Here is a 20445-nt window from a genome sequence, read left to right as displayed (position 1 = left end):
CCTGGTGTCAGGAGGTGACGCAGAGGCTGCAGTGATCCCCGGTGTCAGGAGGTGACGCAGAGGCTGCAGTGATCCCCGGTGTCAGGAGGTGGTGCAGAAGCTGCAGTGATCCCCGGTGTCAGGAGGTGACGCAGAGGCTGCAGTGATCCCTGGTGTCAGGAGGTGACGCAGAGGCTGCAGTGGTCCCCTGGTGTCAGGAGGTGACGCAGAGGCTGCAGTGATCCCTGGTGTCAGGAGGTGACGCAGAGGCTGCAGTGATCACTGGTGTCAGGAGGTGACGCAGAGGCTGCAGTGATCCCCGGTGTCAGGAGGTGACGCAGAGGCTGCAGTGATCCCCGGTGTCAGGAGGTGATGCAGAGGCTGCAGTGATCCCCGGTGTCAGGAGGTGACGCAGAGGCTGCAGTGATCCCTGGTGTCAGGAGGTGATGCAGAGGCTGCAGTGATCCCCGGTGTCAGGAGGTGAAGCAGAGGCTGCAGTGATCCCCGGTGTCAGGAGGTGACGCAGAGGCTGCAGTGATCCCCGGTGTCAGGAGGTGGTGCAGAGGCTGCTCTGATCCCCTGTGTGAGGGGGTGACGCAGAGGCTGCAGTGATCCCCAGTGTCAGGAGGTGACGCAGAGGCTGCAGTGATCCCCGGTGTCAGGAGGTGATGCAGAGGCTGCAGTGATCCCCGGTGTCAGGAGATGAAGCAGAGGCTGCAGTGATCCCCGGTGTCAGGAGGTGACGCAGAGGCTGCAGTGATCCCCGGTGTCAGGAGGTGGTGCAGAGGCTGCTCTGATCCCCTGTGTGAGGGGGTGACGCAGAGGCTGCAGTGATCCCCGGTGTCAGGAGGTGACGCAGAGGCTGCAGTGATCCCCGGTGTCAGGAAGTGATGCAGAGGCTGCAGTGATCCCCGGTGTCAGGAGGTGACACAGAGGATGCAGTGATCCCCGGTGTCAGTAGGTGACGCAGAGGCTGCAGTGATCCCCGGTGTCAAGAGACGACGCAGAGGCTGCAGTGATCCCTGGTGTCAGGAGGTGACGCAAAGGCTGCAGTGATCCCTGGTGTCAGGAGGTGATGCAGAGGCTGCAGTGATCCCCGGTGTCAGGAGGTGAAGCAGAGGCTGCAGTGATCCCTGGTGTCAGTAGGTGACGCATAGGCTGCAGTGATCCCCGGTGTCAGGAGGTGACGCAGAAGCTGCAGTGATCCCTGGTGTCAGGAGGTGATGCAGAGGCTGCAGTGATCCCTGGTGTCAGGAGGTGACACAGAGGCTGCAGTGGTCCCCTGGTGTCAGGAGGAGACGCAGAGGCTGCAGTGATCCCTGGTGTCAGGAGGTGACGCAGAGGCTGCAGTGATCCCCGGTGTCAGGAGGTGACGCAGAGGCTGCAGTGATCCCCGGTGTCAGGAGGTGGTGCAGAAGCTGCAGTGATCCCCGGTGTCAGGAGGTGACGCAGAGGCTGCAGTGATCCCCGGTGTCAGGAGGTGACACAGAGGCTGCAGTGGTCCCCTGGTGTCAGGAGGTGACGCAGAGGCTGCAGTGATCCCTGGTGTCAGGAGGTGACGCAGAGGCTGCAGTGATCACTGGTGTCAGGAGGTGACGCAGAGGCTGCAGTGATCCCCGGTGTCAGGAGGTGACGCAGAGGCTGCAGTGATCCCCGGTGTCAGGAGGTGACGCAGAGGCTGCAGTGATCCCCGGTGTCAGGAGGTGATGCAGAGGCTGCAGTGATCCCTGGTGTCAGGAGGTGACGCAGAGGCTGCAGTGATCCCTGGTGTCAGGAGGTGATGCAGAGGCTGCAGTGATCCCCTGTGTCAGGAGGTGATGCAGAGGCTGCAGTGATCCCTGGTGTCAGGAGGTGACGCAGAGGCTGCAGTAATCCCTGGTGTCAGGAGGTGACGCAGAGGCTGCAGTGATCCCTGGTGTCAGGAGGTGACGCAGAGGCTGCAGTGATCACTGGTGTCAGGAGGTGATGCAGAGGCTGCAGTGATCCCCGGTGTCAGGAGGTGACGCAGAGGCTGCAGTGATCCCTGGTGTCAGGAGGTGACGCAGAGGCTGCAGTGATCCCCGGTGTCAGGAGGTGACGCAGAGGCTGCAGTGATGCCTGGTGTCAGGAGGTGACGCAGAGGCTGCAGTGATCCCTGGTGTCAGGAGGTGATGCAGAGGCTGCAGTGATCCCCGGTGTCAGGAGGTGACGCAGAGGCTGCAGTGATCCCCGGTGTCAGGAGGTGACGCAGAGGCTGCAGTGATCCCCGGTGTCAGGAGGTGACGCAGAGGCTGCAGTGATCCCCGGTGTCAGGAGGTGACGCAGAGGCTGCAGTCATCCCTGGTGTCAGGGTTGACGCAGAGGCTGCAGTGATCCCCGGTGTCAGGAGGTGACGCAGAGGCTGCAGTGATCCCTGGTGTCAGGAGGTGACGCAGAGGCTGCAGTGATCCCTGGTGTCAGGAGGTGATGCAGAGGCTGCAGTGATCCCCGGTGTCAGGAGGTGACGCAGAGGCTGCAGTAATCCCCGGTGTCAGGAGGTGACGCAGAGGCTGCAGTGATCCCCGGTGTCAGGAGGTGACGCAGAGGCTGCAGTCATCCCTGGTGTCAGGGTTGACGCAGAGGCTGCAGTGATCCCCGGTGTCAGGAGGTGACGCAGAGGCTGCAGTGATCCCTGGTGTCAGGAGGTGACGCAGAGGCTGCAGTGATTCCCGGTGTCAGGAGGTGACGCAGAGGCTGCAGTGATCCCCGGTGTCAGGAGGTGATGCAGAGGCTGCAGTGATCCCCTGGTGTCAGGAGGTGACGCAGAGACTGCAGTTATCCAGGTGTCAGGAGGTGACGCAGAGGCTGCAGTGATCCCTGGTGTCAGGAGGTGACGCAGAGGCTGCAGTGATCACTGGTGTCAGGAGGTGATGCAGAGGCTGCAGTGATCCCCGGTGTCAGGAGGTGACGCAGAGGCTGCAGTGATCCCTGGTGTCAGGAGGTGACGCAGAGGCTGCAGTGATCCCTGGTGTCAGGAGGTGATGCAGAGGCTGCAGTGACCCCCGGTTTCAGGAGGTGATGCAGAGGCTGCAGTGATCCCTGGTGTCAGGAGGTGATGCAGAGGCTGCAGTGATCCCCGGTGTCAGGAGGTGACGCAGAGACTGCAGTGATCCCTGGTGTCAGGAGGTGACGCAGAGGCTGCAGTGATCCCAGGTGTCAGGAGGTGATGCAGAGGCTGCAGTGATCCCTGGTGTCAGGGGGTGATGCAGAGGCTGCAGTGACCCCCGGTGTCAGGAGGTGACGCAGAGGCTGCAGTGATCCCCGGTGTCAGGAGATGACGCAGAGGCTGCAGTGATCCCCGGTGTCAGGAGGTGACGCAGAGGCTGCAGTGATCCCCGGTGTCAGGAGATGACGCAGAGGCTGCAGTGATCACTGGTGTCAGGGGGTGACGCAGAGGCTGCAGTGATCCCCGGTGTCAGGAGGTGACGCAGAGGCTGCAGTGATCCCTGGTGTCAGGAGGTGATGCAGAGGCTGCAGTGATCCCCGGTGTCAGGAGGTGACGCAGAGGCTGCAGTGATCCCTGGTGTCAGGAGGTGATGCATAGGCTGCAGTGATCCCCGGTGTCAGGAGGTGGCGCAGAGGCTGCAGTGATCCCTGGTGTCAGGAGGTGACGCAGAGGCTGCAGTGATCCCTGGTGTCAGGAGTTGATGCAGAGGCTGCAGTGATCCCTGGTGTCAGGAGGTGACGCAGAGGCTGCAGTGATCCCCTGTGTCAGGAGGTGATGCAGAGGCTGCAGTTCTCCCCTGTGTCAGGAGGTGGTGCAGAGGCTGCTCTGATCCCCTGTGTGAGGGGGTGACGCAGAGGCTGCAGTGATCCCCGGTGTCAGGAGGTGACGCAGAGGTTGCAGTGATCCCCGGTGTCAGGAGGTGATGCAGAGGCTGCAGTGATCCCCGGTGTCAGGAGGTGACACAGAGGATACAGTGATCCCCGGTGTCAGTAGGTGACGCAGAGGCTGCAGTGATCCCCGGTGTCAAGAGACGACGCAGAGGCTGCAGTGATCCCTGGTGTCAGGGGGTGACGCAAAGGCTGCAGTGATCCCTGGTGTCAGGAGGTGATGCAGAGGCTGCAGTGATCCCCGGTGTCAGGAGGTGAAGCAGAGGCTGCAGTGATCCCTGGTGTCAGTAGGTGACGCATAGGCTGCAGTGATCCCCGGTGTCAGGAGGTGACGCAGAAGCTGCAGTGATCCCTGGTGTCAGGAGGTGATGCAGAGGCTGCAGTGATCCCTGGTGTCAGGAGGTGACACAGAGGCTGCAGTGGTCCCCTGGTGTCAGGAGGTGACGCAGAGGCTGCAGTGATCCCTGGTGTCAGGAGGTGACGCAGAGGCTGCAGTGATCCCCGGTGTCAGGAGGTGACGCAGAGGCTGCAGTGATCCCCGGTGTCAGGAGATGGTGCAGAAGCTGCAGTGATCCCCGGTGTCAGGAGGTGACGCAGAGGCTGCAGTGATCCCTGGTGTCAGGAGGTGACGCAGAGGCTGCAGTGGTCCCCTGGTGTCAGGAGGTGACGCAGAGGCTGCAGTGATCCCTGGTGTCAGGAGGTGACGCAGAGGCTGCAGTGATCACTGGTGTCAGGAGGTGACGCAGAGGCTGCAGTGATCCCCGGTGTCAGGAGGTGACGCAGAGGCTGCAGTGATCCCCGGTGTCAGGAGGTGACGCAGAGGCTGCAGTGATCCCCGGTGTCAGGAGGTGATGCAGAGGCTGCAGTGATCCCCGGTGTCAGGAGGTGACGCAGAGGCTGCAGTGATCCCTGGTGTCAGGAGGTGATGCAGAGGCTGCAGTGATCCCCGGTGTCAGGAGGTGAAGCAGAGGCTGCAGTGATCCCCGGTGTCAGGAGGTGACGCAGAGGCTGCAGTGATCCCCGGTGTCAGGAGGTGGTGCAGAGGCTGCTCTGATCCCCTGTGTGAGGGGGTGACGCAGAGGCTGCAGTGATCCCCGGTGTCAGGAGGTGACGCAGAGGCTGCAGTGATCCCCGGTGTCAGGAGGTGATGCAGAGGCTGCAGTGATCCCCGGTGTCAGGAGATGAAGCAGAGGCTGCAGTGATCCCCGGTGTCAGGAGGTGACGCAGAGGCTGCAGTGATCCCCGGTGTCAGGAGGTGGTGCAGAGGCTGCTCTGATCCCCTGTGTGAGGGGGTGACGCAGAGGCTGCAGTGATCCCCGGTGTCAGGAGGTGACGCAGAGGCTGCAGTGATCCCCGGTGTCAGGAGGTGATGCAGAGGCTGCAGTGATCCCCGGTGTCAGGAGGTGACACAGAGGATGCAGTGATCCCCGGTGTCAGTAGGTGACGCAGAGGCTGCAGTGATCCCCGGTGTCAAGAGACGACGCAGAGGCTGCAGTGATCCCTGGTGTCAGGAGGTGACGCAAAGGCTGCAGTGATCCCTGGTGTCAGGAGGTGATGCAGAGGCTGCAGTGATCCCCGGTGTCAGGAGGTGAAGCAGAGGCTGCAGTGATCCCTGGTGTCAGTAGGTGACGCATAGGCTGCAGTGATCCCCGGTGTCAGGAGGTGACGCAGAAGCTGCAGTGATCCCTGGTGTCAGGAGGTGATGCAGAGGCTGCAGTGATCCCTGGTGTCAGGAGGTGACACAGAGGCTGCAGTGGTCCCCTGGTGTCAGGAGGTGACGCAGAGGCTGCAGTGATCCCTGGTGTCAGGAGGTGACGCAGAGGCTGCAGTGATCCCCGGTGTCAGGAGGTGACGCAGAGGCTGCAGTGATCCCCGGTGTCAGGAGGTGGTGCAGAAGCTGCAGTGATCCCCGGTGTCAGGAGGTGACGCAGAGGCTGCAGTGATCCCCGGTGTCAGGAGGTGACGCAGAGGCTGCAGTGGTCCCCTGGTGTCAGGAGGTGACGCAGAGGCTGCAGTGATCCCAGGTGTCAGGAGGTGACGCAGAGGCTGCAGTGATCACTGGTGTCAGGAGGTGACGCAGAGGCTGCAGTGATCCCCGGTGTCAGGAGGTGACGCAGAGGCTGCAGTGATCCCCGGTGTCAGGAGGTGACGCAGAGGCTGCAGTGATCCCCGGTGTCAGGAGGTGATGCAGAGGCTGCAGTGATCCCTGGTGTCAGGAGGTGACGCAGAGGCTGCAGTGATCCCTGGTGTCAGGAGGTGATTCAGAGGCTGCAGTGATCCCCTGTGTCAGGAGGTGATGCAGAGGCTGCAGTGATCCCTGGTGTCAGGAGGTGACGCAGAGGCTGCAGTAATCCCTGGTGTCAGGAGGTGATGCACAGGCTGCAGTGATCCCTGGTGTCAGGAGGTGACGCAGAGGCTGCAGTGATCACTGGTGTCAGGAGGTGATGCAGAGGCTGCAGTGATCCCCGGTGTCAGGAGGTGACGCAGAGGCTGCAGTGATCCCTGGTGTCAGGAGGTGACGCAGAGGCTGCAGTGATCCCCGGTGTCAGGAGGTGACGCAGAGGCTGCAGTGATGCCTGGTGTCAGGAGGTGACGCAGAGGCTGCAGTGATCCCTGGTGTCAGGAGGTGATGCAGAGGCTGCAGTGATCCCCGGTGTCAGGAGGTGACGCAGAGGCTGCAGTGATCCCTGGTGTCAGGAGGTGACGCAGAGGCTGCAGTGATCCCCGGTGTCAGGAGGTGACGCAGAGGCTGCAGTGATCCCCGGTGTCAGGAGGTGACGCAGAGGCTGCAGTCATCCCTGGTGTCAGGGTTGACGCAGAGGCTGCAGTGATCCCCGGTGTCAGGAGGTGACGCAGAGGCTGCAGTGATCCCTGGTGTCAGGAGGTGACGCAGAGGCTGCAGTGATCCCTGGTGTCAGGAGGTGATGCAGAGGCTGCAGTGATCCCCGGTGTCAGGAGGTGACGCAGAGGCTGCAGTGATCCCTGGTGTCAGGAGGTGATGCAGAGGCTGCAGTGATCCCCGGTGTCAGGAGGTGACGCAGAGGCTGCAGTGATCCTTGGTGTCAGGAGGTGAAGCAGAGGCTGCAGTGATCCCACGTGTCAGGAGGTGACGCAGAGGCTGCAGTGATCCCCGGTGTCAGAAGGTGACGCAGAGGCTGCAGTGATCCCTGGTGTCAGGAGGTGACGCAGAGGCTGCAGTGATCCCTGGTGTCAGAAGTTGACGCAGAGGCTGCAGTGATCCTTGGTGTCAGGACGTGATGCAGAGGCTGCAGTGATCCCGGTGTCAGGAGGTGGCGCAGAGGCTGCAGTGACCCCTGGTGTCAGGAGGTGACGCAGAGGCTGCAGTGACCCCTGGTGTCAGGAGGTGACACAGAGGCTGCAGTGACCCCTGGTGTCAGGAGTTGATGCAGAGGCTGCAGTGATCCCCGGTGTCAGGAGGTGACGCAGAGGCTGCAGTGATCCCCGGTGTCAGGAGGTGACGCTGAGGCTGCAGTGACCCCTGGTGTCAGGAGTTGATGCAGAGGCTGCAGTGACCCCTGGTGTCAGGAGGTGACGCAGACGCTGCAGTGACCCCTGGTGTCAGGAGTTGATGCAGAGGCTGCAGTGATCCCCGGTGTCAGGAGGTGATGCAGAGGCTGCAGTGATCCCTGGTGTCAGGAGGTGACGCAGAGGCTGCAGTGACCCCTGGTGTCAGGAGGTGATGCATAGGCTGCAGTGACCCCCGGTGTCAGGAGGTGATGCAGAGGCTGCAGTGATCCCTGGTGTCAGGAGGTGACGCAGAGGTTGCAGTGATCCTCGGTGTCAGGAGGTGATGCAGAGGCTGCAGTGATCCCCGGTGTCAGGAGGTGACGCAGAGGCTGCAGTGATCCCCGGTGTCAGGAGGTGACACAGAGGCTGCAGTGATCCCCGGTGTCAGGAGGTGATGCAGAGGCTGCAGTGATCCCTGGTGTCAGGAGGTGATGCAGAGGCAGCAGTGATCCCCGGTGTCAGGAGGTGACGCAGAGGCTGCAGTGATCCTCGGTGTCAGGAGGTGATGCAGAGGCTGCAGTGATCCCCGGTGTCAGGAGGTGACGCAGAGGCTGCAGTGATCCCCGGTGTCAGGAGGTGACACAGAGGCTGCAGTGATCCCCGGTGTCAGGAGGTGACGCAGAGGCTGCAGTGATCCCTGGTGTCAGGAGGTGACGCAGAGGCTGCAGTGATCCCTGGTGTCAGGAGGTGATGCAGAGGCTGCAGTGATCCCCGGTGTCAGGAGGTGACGCAGAGGCTGCAGTGATCCCTGGTGTCAGGAGGTGATGCAAAGGCTGCAGTGATCCCCGGTGTCAGGAGGTGACGCAGAGGCTGCAGTGATCCCTGGTGTCAGGAGGTGACGCAGAGGCTGCAGTGATCCCTGGTGTCAGGAGGTGACGCAGAGGCTGCAGTGATCCCTGGTGTCAGGAGGTGAAGCAGAGGCTGCAGTGATCCCAGGTGTCAGGAGGTGACGCAGAGGCTGCAGTGATCCCTGGTGTCAGGAGGTGACGCAGAGGCTGCAGTGATCCCTGGTGTCAGAAGGTGACGCAGAGGCTGCAGTGATCCCTGGTGTCAGGAGGTGATGCAGAGGCTGCAGTGATCCCCGGTGTCAGGAGGTGGCGCAGAGGCTGCAGTGACCCCTGGTGTCAGGAGATGATGCAGAGGCTGCAGTGATCCCTGGTGTCAGAAGGTGACGCAGAGGCTGCAGTGATCCCTGGTGTCAGGAGGTGATGCAGAGGCTGCAGTGATCCCCGGTGTCAGGAGGTGACGCTGAGGCTGCAGTGACCCCTGGTGTCAGGAGTTGATGCAGAGGCTGCAGTGATCCCCGGTGTCAGGAGGTGACGCTGAGGCTGCAGTGACCCATGGTGTCAGGAGTTGATGCAGAGGCTGCAGTGACCCCTGGTGTCAGGAGGTGACGCAGAGGCTGCAGTGACCCCTGGTGTCAGGAGGTGATGCAGAGGCTGCAGTGACCCCCGGTGTCAGGAGGAGATGCAGACGCTGCAGTGACCCCCGGTGTCAGGAGGTGATGCAGAGGCTGCAGTGATCCCTGGTGTCAGGAGGTGACGCAGAGGCTGCAGTGACCCCTGGTGTCAGGAGGTGATGCAGAGGCTGCAGTGACCCCCGGTGTCAGGAGGTGATGCAGAGGCTGCAGTGAGCCCCGGTGTCAGGAGGTGATGCAGAGGCTGCAGTGATCCCCGGTGTCAGGGGGTGATTCAAAGGCTGCAGTGATCCCTGGTGTCAGGAGGTGATGCAGAGGCTGCAGTGACCCCCGTTGTCAGGAGGTGACGCTGAGGCTGCAGTGAACCCTGGTTTCAGGAAGTGACGCAGAGGCTGCAGTGATCCCTGGTGTCAGGAGGTGACAGAGGCTGCAGTGATCCCTGGTGTCAGGAGGTGACGCAGAGGCTGCAGTAATCCCCTGGTGTCAGAAGGTGACGCAGAGGCTGCAGTGATCCCTGGTGTCAGGAGGTGATGCAGAGGCTGCAGTGATCCCCGGTGTCAGGAGGTGACGCTGAGGCTGCAGTGACCCCTGGTGTCAGGAGTTGATGCAGAGGCTGCAGTGATCCCCGGTGTCAGGAAGTGAGGCAGAGGCTGCAGTGATCCCCGGTGTCAGGAGGTGACGCTGAGGCTGCAGTGACCCCTGGTGTCAGGAGTTGATGCAGAGGCTGCAGTGACCCCTGGTGTCAGGAGGTGACGCAGAGGCTGCAGTGACCCCTGGTGTCAGGAGGTGATGCAGAGGCTGCAGTGACCCCCGGTGTCAGGAGGTGATGCAGAGGCTGCAGTGACCCCCGGTGTCAGGAGGTGATGCAGAGGCTGCAGTGATCCCTGGTGTCAGGAGGTGACGCAGAGGCTGCAGTGACCCCTGGTGTCAGGAGGTGATGCAGAGGCTGCAGTGACCCCCGGTGTCAGGAGGTGATGCAGAGGCTGCAGTGAGCCCCGGTGTCAGGAGGTGATGCAGAGGCTGCAGTGATCCCCGGTGTCAGGGGGTGATTCAAAGGCTGCAGTGATCCCTGGTGTCAGGAGGTGATGCAGAGGCTGCAGTGACCCCCGTTGTCAGGAGGTGACGCAGAGGCTGCAGTGATCCCTGGTGTCAGGAAGTGACGCAGAGGCTGCAGTGATCCCTGGTGTCAGGAGGTGACACAGAGGCTGCAGTGATCCCTGGTGTCAGGAGGTGACGCAGAGGCTGCAGTGATCCCCTGGTGTCAGGAGGTGACGCAGAGGCTGCAGTGATCTCCGGTGTCTGGAGGTGATGCAGAGGCTGCAGTGATCCCTGGTGTCAGGAGGTGACGCAGAGGCTGCAGTGATCCCTGGTGTCAGGAGGTGACGCAGAGGCTGCAGTGATCCCCGGTGTCAGGAGGTGACGCAGAGGCTGCAGTGATCCCCGGTGTCAGGAGGTGACGCAGAGGCTGCAGTGATCCCCGGTGTCAGGAGGTGACGCAGAGGCTGCAGTGATCCCCGGTGTCAGGAGGTGACGCAGAGGCTGCAGTGATCCCCGGTGTCAGGAGGTGACCCAGAGGCTGCAGTGATCCCCGGTGTCAGGAGGTGACGCAGAGGCTGCAGTGATCCCTGGTGTCAGGAAGTGACGCAGAGGCTGGAGTGATCCCTGGTGTCAGGAGGTGATGCAGAGGCTGCAGTGATCCCAGGTGTCAGGAGGTGATGCAGAGGCTGCAGTGATCCCCGGTGTCAGGAGGTGAGGCAGACGCTGCAGTGATCCCCGGTGTCAGGAGGTGTTGCAGAGGCTGCAGTGACCCCCGGTGTCAGGAGGTGACGCAGAGGCTGCAGTGATCCCCGGTGTCAGGAGGTGACGCAGAGGCTGCAGTGATCCCCGGTGTCAGGAGGTGACGCAGAGGCTGCAGTGATCCCCGGTGTCAGGAGGTGACACAGAGGCTGCAGTGATCCCCGGTGTCAGGAGGTGATGCAGAGGCTACAGTGATCCCTGGTGTCAGGAGGTGATGCAGACGCTGCAGTGATCCCTGGTGTCAGGAGGTGACGCAGAGGCTGCAGTGATCCCTGGTGTCAGGAGGTGATGCAGAGGCTGCAGTGATCCCTGGTGTCAGGAGGTGATGCAGAGGCTGCAGTGATCCCTGGTGTCAGGAGGTGACGCAGAGGCTGCAGTGATCCCCGGTGTCAGGAGGTGACGCAGAGGCTGCAGTGATCCCCGGTGTCAGGAGGTGACGCAGAGCCTGCAGTGATCCCCTGGTGTCAGGAGGAGACGCAGAGGCTGCAGTGATCCCCGGTGTTAGGGGGTGACGCAGAGGCTGCAGTGATCTCCTGTTGTCAGGAGTTGACGCAGAGGCTGCAGTGATCCCCTGTGTCAGGAGGTTATGCAGAGGCTTCAGTGATCCCCTGGTGTCAGGAGGTGACGCAGAGGCTGCAGTGATCCCCGGTTTCAGGAGGTGATGCAGAGGCTGCAGTGATCCCCGGTGTCAGGAGGTGATGCAGAGGCTGCAGTCATCCCCTGTGTCAGGAGGTGACGCAGAGGCTGCAGTGATCCGCGGTGTCAGGAGGTGACGCAGAGGCTGCAGTGATCCCTGGTGTCAGGAGGTGACGCAGAGGCTGCAGTGATCCTCGGTGTCAGGAGGTGATGCAGAGGCTGAAGTGATCCCCGGTGTCAGGAGGTGACGCAGAGGCTGCAGTGATCCCCGGTGTCAGGAGGTGACACAGAGGCTGCAGTGATCCCCGGTGTCAGGAGGTGATGCAGAGGCTGCAGTGATCCCTGGTGTCAGCAGGTGATGCAGAGGCAGCAGTGATCCCCGGTGTCAGGAGGTGACGCAGAGGCTGCAGTGATCCTCGGTGTCAGGAGGTGATGCAGAGGCTGCAGTGATCCCCGGTGTCAGGAGGTGACGCAGAGGCTGCAGTGATCCCCGGTGTCAGGAGGTGACCCAGAGGCTGCAGTGATCCCCGGTGTCAGGAGGTGACGCAGAGGCTGCAGTGATCCCTGGTGTCAGGAAGTGACGCAGAGGCTGGAGTGATCCCTGGTGTCAGGAGGTGATGCAGAGGCTGCAGTGATCCCAGGTGTCAGGAGGTGATGCAGAGGCTGCAGTGATCCCCGGTGTCAGGAGGTGAGGCAGAGGCTGCAGTGATCCCCGGTGTCTGGAGGTGTTGCAGAGGCTGCAGTGACCCCCGGTGTCAGGAGGTGACGCAGAGGCTGCAGTGATCCCCGGTGTCAGGAGGTGACGCAGAGGCTGCAGTGATCCCCGGTGTCAGGAGGTGACGCAGAGGCTGCAGTGATCCCCGGTGTCAGGAGGTGACACAGAGGCTGCAGTGATCCCCGGTGTCAGGAGGTGATGCAGAGGCTACAGTGATCCCTGGTGTCAGGAGGTGATGCAGAGGCTGCAGTGATCCCTGGTGTCAGGAGGTGACGCAGAGGCTGCAGTGATCCCTGGTGTCAGGAGGTGATGCAGAGGCTGCAGTGATCCCTGGTGTCAGGAGGTGATGCAGAGGCTGCAGTGATCCCTGGTGTCAGGAGGTGACGCAGAGGCTGCAGTGATCCCCGGTGTCAGGAGGTGACGCAGAGGCTGCAGTGATCCGCTGGTGTCAGGAGGAGACGCAGAGGCTGCAGTGATCCCCGGTGTTAGGGGGTGACGCAGAGGCTGCAGTGATCCCCTGTTGTCAGGAGGTGACGCAGAGGCTGCAGTGATCCCCTGTGTCAGGAGGTTATGCAGAGGCTGCAGTGATCCCCTGGTGTCAGGAGGTGACGCAGAGGCTGCAGTGATCCCCGGTGTCAGGAGGTGATGCAGAGGCTGCAGTGATCCCCGGTGTCAGGAGGTGATGCAGAGGCTGCAGTCATCCCCTGTGTCAGGAGGTGATGCAGAGGCTGCAGTGATCCCCGGTGTCAGGAGGTGATGCAGAGGCTGCAGTGATCCCCTGTGTCAGGAGGTGACGCAGAGGCTGCAGTGATCCCCGGTGTCAGGAGGTGGTACAGAGGCTGCAGTGATCCCCGGTGTCAGGAGGTGACGCACAGGCTGCAGTGATCCCCGGTGTCAGGAGGTGACGCAGAGGCTGCAGTGATCCCCGGTGTCAAGAGGTTATGCAGAGGCTGCAGTGATCCCCTGGTGTCAGGAGGTGACGCAGAGGCCGCAGTGATCCCCTGGTGTCAGGAGGTGACGCAGAGGCTGCAGTGATCCCCGGTGTTAGGGGGTGACGCAGAGGCTGCAGTGACCCCCGGTGTCATGAGGTGATGCAGAGGCTGCAGTGTCCCCCGGTGTCAGGAGTTGATGCAGAGGCTGCAGTGATCCCCGGTGTCAGGGGGTGATGCAGAGGCTGCAGTGATCCCTGGTGTCAGGAGGTGACGCAGAGGCTGCAGTGATCCCTGGAGTCAGGAGGTGACACAGAGGCTGCAGTGATCCCCGGTGTCAGGAGGTGACGCAGAGGCTGCAGTGATCCCCGGTGTCAGGAGGTGACGCAGAGGCTGCAGTGATCCCCGGTGTCAGAAGGTGACGCAGAGGCTGCAGTGATCCCTGGTGTCAGGAGGTGACGCAGAGGCTGCAGTGATCCCCGGTGTTAGGGGGTGACGCAGAGGCTGCAGTGATCCCCGGTGTCAGGAGGTGACGCAGAGGCTGCAGTGATCCCTGGTGTCAGGAGGTGACACAGAGGCTGAAGTGATCCCTGATGTCAGGAGGTGACACAGAGGCAGCAGTGATCCCCGGTGTCAGGAGGTGACGCAGAGGCTGCAGTGATCCCTGGTGTCAGGAGGTGACGCAGAGGCTGCAGTGATCCTCGGTGTCAGGAGGTGATGCAGAGGCTGAAGTGATCCCCGGTGTCAGGAGGTGACGCAGAGGCTGCAGTGATCCCTGGTGTCAGGAGGTGACACAGAGGCTGCAGTGATCCCCGGTGTCAGGAGGTGATGCAGAAGCTGCAGTGATCCCTGGTGTCAGCAGGTGATGCAGAGGCAGCAGTGATCCCCGGTGTCAGGAGGTGACGCAGAGGCTGCAGTGATCCTCGGTGTCAGGAGGTGATGCAGAGGCTGCAGTGATCCCCGGTGTCAGGAGGTGACGCAGAGGCTGCAGTGATCCCCGGTGTCAGGAGGTGACCCAGACCCTGCAGTGATCCCCGGTGTCAGGAGGTGACGCAGAGGCTGCAGTGATCCCTGGTGTCAGGAAGTGACGCAGAGGCTGGAGTGATCCCTGGTGTCAGGAGGTGATGCAGAGGCTGCAGTGATCCCAGGTGTCAGGAGGTGATGCAGAGGCTGCAGTGATCCCCGGTGTCAGGAGGTGAGGCAGAGGCTGCAGTGATCCCCGGTGTCAGGAGGTGTTGCAGAGGCTGCAGTGACCCCCGGTGTCAGGAGGTGTTGCAGAGGCTGCAGTGATCCCTGGTGTCAGGAGGTGACGCAGAGGCTGCAGTGATCCCCGGTGTCAGGAGGTGACGCAGAGGCTGCAGTGATCCCAGGTGTCAGGAGGTGATGCAGAGGCTGCAGTGATCCCCGGTGTCAGGACGTGATGCAGAGGCTGCAGTGATCCCTGGTGTCAGGAGGTGATGCAGAGGCTGCAGTGATCCCCTGGTGTCAGGAGGAGACGCAGAGGCTGCAGTGATCCCTGGTGTCAGTAGGTGACGCAGAGGCTGCAGTGATCCCCTGTTGTCAGGAGGTGACGCAGAGGCTGCAGTGATCCCCTGTGTCAGGAGGTTATGCAGAGGCTGCAGTGATCCCCTGGTGTCAGGAGGTGACGCAGAGGCTGCAGTGATACCCGGTGTCAGGAGGTGATGCAGAGGCTGCAGTGATCCCCGGTGTCAGGAGGTGATGCAGAGGCTGCAGTGATCCCCTGGTGTCAGGAGGTGATGCAGAGGCTGCAGTGATCCCCGGTGTCAGGAGGTGATGCAGAGGCTGCAGTGATCCCCTGTGTCAGGAGGTGACGCAGAGGCTGCAGTGATCCCCGGTGTCAGGAGGTGGTACAGAGGCTGCAGTGATCCCCGGTGTCAGGAGGTGACGCACAGGCTGCAGTGATCCCCGGTGTCAGGAGGTGACGCAGAGGCTGCAGTGATCCCCGGTGTCAAGAGGTTATGCAGAGGCTGCATTTATCCCCTGGTGTCAGGAGGTGACGCAGAGGCCGCAGTGATCCCCTGGTGTCAGGAGGTGACGCAGAGGCTGCAGTGATCCCCGGTGTTAGGGGGTGACGCAGAGGCTGCAGTGACCCCCGGTGTCAGGAGGTGATGCAGAGGCTGCAGTGATCCCTGGTGTCAGGAGGTGACGCAGAGGCTGCAGTGATCCCCGGTGTCAGGAGGTGATGCAGAGGCTGCAGTGATCCCTGGTGCCAGGAGGTGACGCAGAGGCTGCAGTGATCCCCGGTGTCAGGAGGTGTTGCAGAGGCTGCAGTGATCCCTGGTGTCAGGAGGTGACGCAGAGGCTGCAGTGATCCCCGGTGTCAGGAGGTGACGCAGAGGCTGCAGTGATCCCTGGTGTCAGGAGGTGAAGCAGAGGCTGCAGTGATCCCCGGTGTCAGGAGGTGATGCAGAGGCTGCAGTGATCCCCGGTGTCAGGAGGGGACGCAGAGGCTGCAGTGATCCCCTGGTGTCAGGAGGTGACGCAGAGGCTGCAGTGATCCCTGGTGTCAGGAGGTGACGCAGAGGCTGCAGTGATGCCCGGTGTCAGGAGGTGATGCAGAGGCTGCAGTGATCCCTGGTGTCAGGAGGTGACGCAGAGGCTGCAGTGATCACCGGTGTCAGGAGGTGACGCAGAGGCTGCAGTGACCCCCGGTGTCAGGATGTGATGCAGAGGCTGCAGTGATCCCCGGTGTCAGGAGGTGACGCAGAGGCTGCAGTGATCCCTGGTGTCAGGAGGTGACGCAGAGGCTGCAGTGATCCCCGGTGTCAGGAGGTGATGCAGAGGCTGCAGTGATCCCCGGTGTCAGGAGGGGACGCAGAGGCTGCAGTGATCCCCTGGTGTCAGGAGGTGACGCAGAGGCTGCAGTGATCCCTGGTGTCAGGAGGTGACGCAGAGGCTGCAGTGATCCCCGGTGTCAGGAGGTGATGCAGAGGCTGCAGTGATCCCTGGTGCCAGGAGGTGACGCAGAGGCTGCAGTGATCCCCGGTGTCAGGAGGTGTTGCAGAGGCTGCAGTGATCCCTGGTGTCAGGAGGTGACGCAGAGGCTGCAGTGATCCCCGGTGTCAGGAGGTGACGCAGAGGCTGCAGTGATCCCTGGTGTCAGGAGGTGAAGCAGAGGCTGCAGTGATCCCCGGTGTCAGGAGGTGATGCAGAGGCTGCAGTGATCCCCGGTGTCAGGAGGGGACGCAGAGGCTGCAGTGATCCCCTGGTGTCAGGAGGTGACGCAGAGGCTGCAGTGATCCCTGGTGTCAGGAGGTGACGCAGAGGCTGCAGTGATCCCCGGTGTCAGGAGGTGATGCAGAGGCTGCAGTGATCCCTGGTGTCAGGAGGTGACGCAGAGGCTGCAGTGATCCCCGGTGTCAGGAGGTGACGCAGAGGCTGCAGTGACCCCCGGTGTCAGGATGTGATGCAGAGGCTGCAGTGATCCCTGATGTCAGGAGGTGACACAGAGGCTGCAGTGATCCCCGGTGTCAGAAGGTGACGCAGAGGCTGCAGTGATCCCCGGTGTCAGGAGGTGACGCAGAGCCTGCAGTGATCCCTGGTGTCAGGAGGTGACGCAGAGGCTGCAGTGACCCCCGGTGTCAGGAGGTGATGCAGAGGCTGCAGTGACCCCCGGTGTCAGGAGGTGATGCAGAGGCTGCAGTGACCCCCGGTGTCAGGAGGTGACCAGAGGCTGCAGTGATCCCCGGTGTTAGGGGGAGACGCAGAGGCTGCAGTGATCCCCGGTGTTAGGGGGAGACGCAGAGGCTGCAGTGACCCCCGGTGTCAGGAGGTGACCAGAGGCTGCAGTGATCCCCGGTGTTAGGGGGAGACGCAGAGGCTGCAGTGATCCCCGGTGTTAGGAGGTGACGCAGAGGCTGCAGTGACCCCCGGTGTTAGGAGGTGACGCAGAGGATGCAGTGATCCAGGTGTCAGGAGATGACGCAGAGGCTGCAGTGATCCCCGGTTTCAGGAGGTGACGCAGAGGCTGCAGTGACCCCCGGTGTCAGGAAGTTACGCAGAGGCTGCAGTGATCCCCGGTGTCAGGAGGTGACGCAGAGGCTGCAGTGATCCCTGGTGTCAGGAGGTGACGCAGAGGCTGCAGTGATCCTCGGTGTCAGGAGGTGACGCAGAGGCTGCAGTGATCCCCGGTGTCAGGAGGTGACGCAGAGGCTGCAGTGATCCCCGGTGTCAGGAGGTGACACAGAGGCTGCAGTGATCCCCGGTGTCAGGAGGTGATGCAGAGGCTGCAGTGATCCCTATTGTCAGGAGGTGATGCAGAGGCTGCAGTGATCCCCGGTGTCAGGAGGTGATGCAGAGGCTGCAGTGATCCCTGGTGTTAGGAGGTGATGCAGAGGCAGCAGTGATCCCTGGTGTCAGGAAGTGACGCAGAGGCTGCAGTGATCCCTGGTGTCAGGAGGTGATGCAGAGGCTGCAGTGATCCCAGGTGTCAGGAGGTGATGCAGAGGCTGCAGTGATCCCCGGTGTCAGGAGTTGACTCAGAGGCTGCAGTGATCCCTGGTGTCAGGAGGTGACGCAGAGGCTGCAGTGATCCCCGGTGTCAGGAGGTGTTGCAGAGGCTGCAGTGATCCCTGGTGTCAGGAGGTGACGCAGAGGCTGCAGTGATCCCCGGTGTCAGGAGGTGATGCAGAGGCTGCAGTGATCCCCGGTGTTAGGGGTTGATGCAGAGGCTGCAGTGATCCCTGGTGTCAGGAGGTGACACAGAGGCTGCAGTGATCCCCGGTGTCAGAAGGTGACGCAGAGGCTGCAGTGATCCCCGGTGTCAGGAGGTGACGCAGAGGCTGCAGTGATCCCCGGTGTCAGGAGGTGACGCAGAGGCTGCAGTGATCCCTGGTGTCAGGAGGTGACGGAGAGGCTGCAGTGATCCCTGGAGTCAGGAGGTGACGCATAGGCTGCAGTGATCCTCGGTGTCAGGAGGTGACGCAGAGGCTGCAGTGATCCCCGGTGTCAGGAGGTGACGCAGAGGCTGCAGTGATCCCCGGTGTCAGGAGGTGACGCAGAGGCTGCAGTGATCCCCGGTGTCAGGAGGTGACGCAGAGGCTGCAGTGATCCCTGGAGTCAGGAGGTGACGCCGAGGCTGCAGTGATCCTCGGTGTCAGGAGGTGACGCAGAGGCAGCAGTGATCCCCGGTGTCAGGAGGTGACGCAGAGGCTGCAGTGATCCCCGGTGTCAGGAGGTGACGCAGAGGCTGCAGTGATCCCCGGTGTCAGGAGGTGACGCAGAGGCTGCAGTGATCCCCGGTGTCAGGAGGTGACACAGAGGCTGCAGTGATCCCCGGTGTCAGGAGGTGATGCAGAGGCTGCAGTGATCCCTGGTGTCAGGAGGTGACACAGAGGCTGCAGTGACCCCCGGTGTCAGGAGGTGATGCAGAGGCTGCAGTGATCCCTGGTGTCAGGAAGTGACGCAGAGGCTACAGTGATCCCTGGTGTCAGGAGGTGATGCAAAGGCTGCAGTGATCCCTGGTGTCAGGAGGTGATGCAGAGGCTGCAGTGATCCCTGGTGTCAGGAAGTGACCCAGAGGCTGCAGTGATCCCTGGTGTCAGGAGGTGATGCAGAGGCTGCAGTGATCCCTGGTGTCAGGAGGTGATGCAGAGGCTGCAGTGATCCCTGGTGTCAGGAAGTGATGCAGAGGCTGCAGTGATCCCTGGTGTCAGGAAGTGACGCAGAGACTGCAGTGATCCCCGATGTCAGGAGGTGATGCAAAGGCTGCAGTGATCCCTGGTGTCAGGAAGTGACACAGAGGCTGCAGTGATCCCTGGTGTCAGGAGTTGATGCAGAGGCTGCAGTGATCCCTGGTGTCAGGAGGTGATGCAGAGGCTGCAGTGATCCCTGGTGTCAGGAAGTGACGCAGAGGCTGCAGTGATCCCCGGTGTCAGGAGGTGATGCAGAGGCTGCAGTGATCCCTGGTGTCAGTAGGTGATGCAGAGGCTGCAGTGATCCCTGGTGTCAGGAAGTGACGCAGAGGCTGCAGTGATCCCTGGTGTCAGGAGGTGATGCAAAGGCTGCAGTGATCCCCGGTGTCAGGAGGTGATGCAGAGGCTGCAGTGATCCCCGGTGTCAGGAGGTGATGCAGAGGCTGCAGTGATCCCTGGTGTCAGGAGGTGACGCAGAGGCTGCAGTGATCCCTGGTGTCAGGAGGTGATGCAGAGGCTGCAGTGATCCCTGGTGTCAGGAGGTGATGCAGAGGCTGCAGTGATCCCTGGTGTCAGGAAGTGACGCAGAGGCTGCAGTGATCCCTGGTGTCAGGAGGTGATGCAAAGGCTGCAGTGATCCCAGGTGTCAGGAGGTGATGCAGAGGCTGCAGTGATCGCCGGTGTCAGGAGGTGACGCAGAGGCTGCAGTGACCCCCGGTTTCAGGAGGTGATGCAGAGGCTGTAGTGATCCCTGGTGTCAGGAGGTGACGCAGAGGCTGCAGTGATCCCCGGTGTTAGGAGGTGACGCAGAGGCTGCAGTGATCCCTGGTGTCAGGAGGTGACGCAGAGGCTGCAGTGATCCCCGGTGTCAGGAGGTGATGCAGAGGCTGCAGTGATCCCCTGGTGTCAGGAGGTGACGCAGAGGCTGCAGTGATCCCTGGTGTCAGGAGGTGACGCAGAGGCTGCAGTAATCCCCGGTGTCAGGAGGTGACGCAGAGGCTGCAGTGATCCCTGGTGTCAGGATGTGACGCAGAGGCTGCAGTGATCCCTGGTGTCAGGAGGTGACGCAGAGGCTGCAGTGATCCCCGGAGTCAGGAGGTAACGCAGAGGCTGCAGTGATCCCCGGTGTCAGGAGGTGACGCAGAGGCTGCAGTGATCCCTGGTGTCAGGAGGTGACGCAGAGGCTGCAGTGATCCCTGGTGTCAGGAGGTGACGCAGAGGCTGCAGTGACCCCCGGTGTCAGGAGGTGATGCAGAGGCTGCAGTGATCCCTGGTGTCAGGAGGTGACGCAGAGGCTGCAGTGACCCCTGGTGTCAGGAGGTGATGCAGAGGCTGCAGTGATCCCCGGTGTCAGGAGGTGACGCAGAGGCTGCAGTGACCCCCGGTGTCAGGATGTGATGCAGAGGCTGCAGTGATCCCTGGTGTCAGGAGGTGACGCAGAGGCTGCAGTGACCCCCGGTGTCAGGAGGTGAAGCAGAGGCTGCAGTGACCCCCGGTGTCAGGAGGTGATGCAGAGGCTGCAGTGACCCCCGGTGTCAGGAGGTGACCAGAGGCTGCAGTGATCCCCGGTGTTAAGGGGAGACGCAGAGGCTGCAGTGATCCCCGGTGTTAGGGGGAGACGCAGAGGCTGCAATGATTGCCAGTGTTAGGGGGTCACGCAGAGGCTGCAGTGACCCCCGGTGTTAGGAGGTGACGCAGAAGCTGCAGTGATCCAGGTGTCAGGAGGTGACGCAGAGGCTGCAGTGATCCCCGGTGTCAGGAGGTGACGCAGAGGCTGCAGTGATCCCCGGTGTCAGGAGGTGACGCAGAGGCTGCAGTGATCCCTGGTGTCAGGAGGTGACGCAGAGGCTGCAGTGATCCTCGGTGTCAGGAGGTGACGCAGACGCTGCAGTGATCCCTGGTGTCAGGAGGTGACGCAGAGGCTGCAGTGATCCCCGG

This window comes from Phyllobates terribilis, unplaced genomic scaffold (assembly GCF_046119375.1).
Source record: "Phyllobates terribilis strain yellow unplaced genomic scaffold, ASM4611937v1 Scaffold_9__5_contigs__length_417890890, whole genome shotgun sequence".
NCBI lineage: Eukaryota > Metazoa > Chordata > Amphibia > Anura > Dendrobatidae > Phyllobates > Phyllobates terribilis.
Note: the sequence above shows the minus strand (reverse complement) of the source record.